This window comes from Mytilus edulis, chromosome 1 (assembly GCF_963676685.1).
Source record: "Mytilus edulis chromosome 1, xbMytEdul2.2, whole genome shotgun sequence".
In the NCBI taxonomy this organism is placed as follows: Eukaryota; Metazoa; Mollusca; class Bivalvia; order Mytilida; family Mytilidae; genus Mytilus; species Mytilus edulis.
The window spans coordinates 68,731,621-68,735,495 of NC_092344.1; positions in this window are offsets into that span (position 1 = coordinate 68,731,621).

Consider the following 3,875-nt stretch of genomic DNA (forward strand, 5'->3'; position numbering starts at 1 on the left):
AATAACTAAGTTTGGAAAGAGGCTTCAGAAGCTCCCCTTTTATAATAAATTCTAAAAGTTGTACCGATTTAAACAAAAAATAGTTAGACAATAACTATCTCATAAAGTAAGTGATTTAAACTATTCAACTGTAAGAACCGTATAACATTACTGAAGTGTTTCTTTATACTGCTATCGTCTACAGAAAAACATGCCGCAGTAATCTTTTGATGTATAACATAAACTACATAAATTTTTTTTAGCTTTTAATTTAGGCCCAGCCATGCCTTTCAACTTTTCTAGGTGCATAGGTTTGACTGTTATCAGGGTAGATTTCCTGGTTTAAACACGGCCATTATTTTCAATTCTTCATATTGATGAAGCTTAATTAATGATATGTGTATTTAATTTCTTTCTAAAATGTCTGATCAATAGTTCAAAGATGACTTGTTTTTAAATAGAAAAAAATTGCCTAATTATTATGACAACATGCATGTACATGTAGTTTCAATGAGCAAATGGAAGCGTGACATAGGATATCAGTTGAATTATCATTGGATTTGTTAGAACTACGCAACGTACACTACTTCAAACCTCCGATAGTAAGTACTGCTTATGTTGATGTATTGCACTACAGTAGCTATCTCAATCCGTATCCAATACTACGCTTAAAAGAAACAATTCACTATGCATTTAATTCAGAATTGTACGACAATATTGACAATAGACCAAAGCATAAAACAAGACAAAAAGAAACACAAAGGATAATCATGATGAACGTCATGGTTGAACATCAGTTTTATCCAAGCATTTAAATGTTCACCTATTTATGTTTTGACAATATATATGAACCATCTATCAATACGGAACAACATGTAAAGAAGAAAAAAATATATGTGTACACTCGAAATAAATATAAGAAAGTAGTTAATGTTGATTCCGTTGTATAAATGTACTGGCATCAAATGGCATATTAATGTATTTTCTTTTATGGAGAAATGAGTGAAGAAATCTATCACCCATTACATAGGTTTTTTTACAACGGATATTTGTGAGGGTTACTTACTTCACTTTGGTTGTATGTCAAAAAATCACAATTAAACGGCGTGAACACGCCAATACATGATATCATACTTCCCTAAAAAAAAGCATGAATGATGTAAAGTAAACAATTATATATTATCTAAATCAATCTTAGGTAAATTTCATCTGAGGGAATTGGAACCTTAGTTTCTAAATTTATACTAAATTAAGAGTTACCATGATGTGTACTTCAAGCTATATAAAAAAGAAGATATGGTATGATTGCCAATGAGACAACTATCCACAAAAGACCAACATGACACAGACATTAACAACTATGGGTCACCGTACGGCACTATGTTTATAATTAATGATTGTACCTTAACGTTATATTATAACATCAGAACTTGTTATAATACTATTGTAGGTTATATTCAAACATATATCTTTGACCGTTTTCTGCACTTTGGCCTGGTTAATGTCTTTTTGACACATTTCCTGTATCCATTCTCAATTTTAGTTTAGTATGATGATATGTAGATCATATAAAAGTTATAACGTTAAGAACAACTAACAGTTTTACAACGATTTGTTTAACCATTTTTTTCAATGTTTAGGGTCTGGAATTTTGACAATATTTAACTTCCCCTAATTAGTAACTACCAAGTGTACCAGCATATTCCTCAGTTGATTTTCAAAACATCTTTACCAAAACAAGAATAAATACATATTATATGTTATCCAAAAATAACTTTGATTTTTTTTTGAGTGGTGTCTTTTGAAGACAAACAATAATACTATACGATCTTACGCTTAACAAACTTTATTGTTTGAATATTTCAGAATCTTTTGCAGTGAAAGAAACAGATGACTACTTAATCAATAACTGTGTCCGACTGTGTTTTACTTTAATTTTATATTTGGACAGAATAAAACAACACGTATGTGATCCAAAAAAAATTATACCCTTACTGTTACCAAGGTTTCGTTATTACTATAATTATACATTCACATTGCAATATGAAAATACAAGTGTTTGCTGGAATGATTTAGTTTAAAATATGTCCTTAGTTTATATAATATATAATACAGATTATAATATAAGGTGTCGAATAGATGGTATTTACCTATGTGATCATGTATCCAATCAAGGTATGAACTAATAATTTAGCTGTTGTACTATATATAGAATTGTAAAATATACCACCATAAACAAAAAACAATTCTACAGGGGTGTATATTACAATTACTGTATAATCTTTTTGTCAGTCAATGACAAAATCTTAAAATCAAAGGTTTAAAGTAATTAGAACATAACAAATTACTTAGCACTGTTACATACAAAAAAAATCAGTGAAGTGTTGTTGTGATAATATGTAGATGATAAGACGAACTGATACGTTCAACAATTTATTAAAACTTTTTTTTTAAGTTAACGAATATTATAAATACTTTCCTTGTATCATCATCTAACAAGTACATCATCATATTTAAAGTTGATTGAATATATTAAATCGCAATGAGAACATCATACATGTATGTTATGCAAAATGCAAAAATAACTTCTTTTTATTGATCGTCACTGGTGAGTGTCTCGTAGATAATACGGACGTCAAGAGTTTATTTACAGTACACCTACATACGGATGTGCTTAATGAAAAATACATTATAGGTTTGGTAGATTTTACAATTATTTTGGTAGGCTTATATCTGATTGTGTTACCTTAAAGGAAAGGACTTATAATTAAGATCAGCTCGTCACAAACTTTTTCCTACCCTGAACTTCTTCAAATTTATATGACACAAATTTAGAGTTTTGACGGAATAAAAACAAGATTGGTGTACCATTAAACACGTACATTACAGTATAATCATTCTTTTGTCAGTATCATAATTATACGTTTTCATTGCAATATGATAATACAATTGTACGCTTGAATGGTATAGTTGAAAAAAGGTAAATAGTTTAGAAGAGTCAGATTACTTTCGAAAGTGTCGAATATTTTGTTTCTAAAAATATGATGATTTATCCCATTGAAGGTATGTCTCGTTTAATAATGTATGACATTATTATTTACTATTTTGTTATAACGTAAACCTATTAATAAATAAGCAACCTCATAGAAAACAAAATGATTATCGTTCTTATAAAATTGTTATGAGTAATGATTCAATGTTGATGTGTTCGAGAATGCAAGTTAAATTTTTCTTTGCAAACATAGACATGCATAAACAGGAGTATTCATGCATGTTGATTTGTGGAAAAAATATATGATCGATCAACTCCTTTAAAGCTGTGCATTCAAAAGTAAAATATTGTATTTTCTAAGTCAGAATCAATTAGATTCCGTTGACATTGTTTAAGAATAAAACGTTGAAGTTTTCTTTTTACAATGGATACAAATGTCAATGAATTCATCCTTAAGTGTAAATTCAAAATTTGTGATTTTTTCCCATATAACCGTAAGCATTTATATTTACAAAAGAAATATATGACTTAAGTATAATTTTTATACCAAGACCTCATACAATTTGTTTTGATGAAAAAATTTTAGAACACTTTTGGTTTCTGGTTAAAGAAAATTGGATGACGGTAAGTTTCTATGTAACAAGTAAATCATAAATTAATGTATGACAAGAGTACTTCCCTATTTTAAATGGGTCAGATTACTTAGAATTATTTACGTGTGTGATAATTTTCATTAATGCGATACCAGGTATGTCTACATTTATTATGTACTAAATATAAAGTTATAGGTCAAGCGCAATGCAGAATATTTATTTCAAAAAACAACATATATTTTGTTTTACTTAAACGAAGTAATGCAGGTATCAAACAATTGATACATGTACTTGTTATTGGATTGGCTACC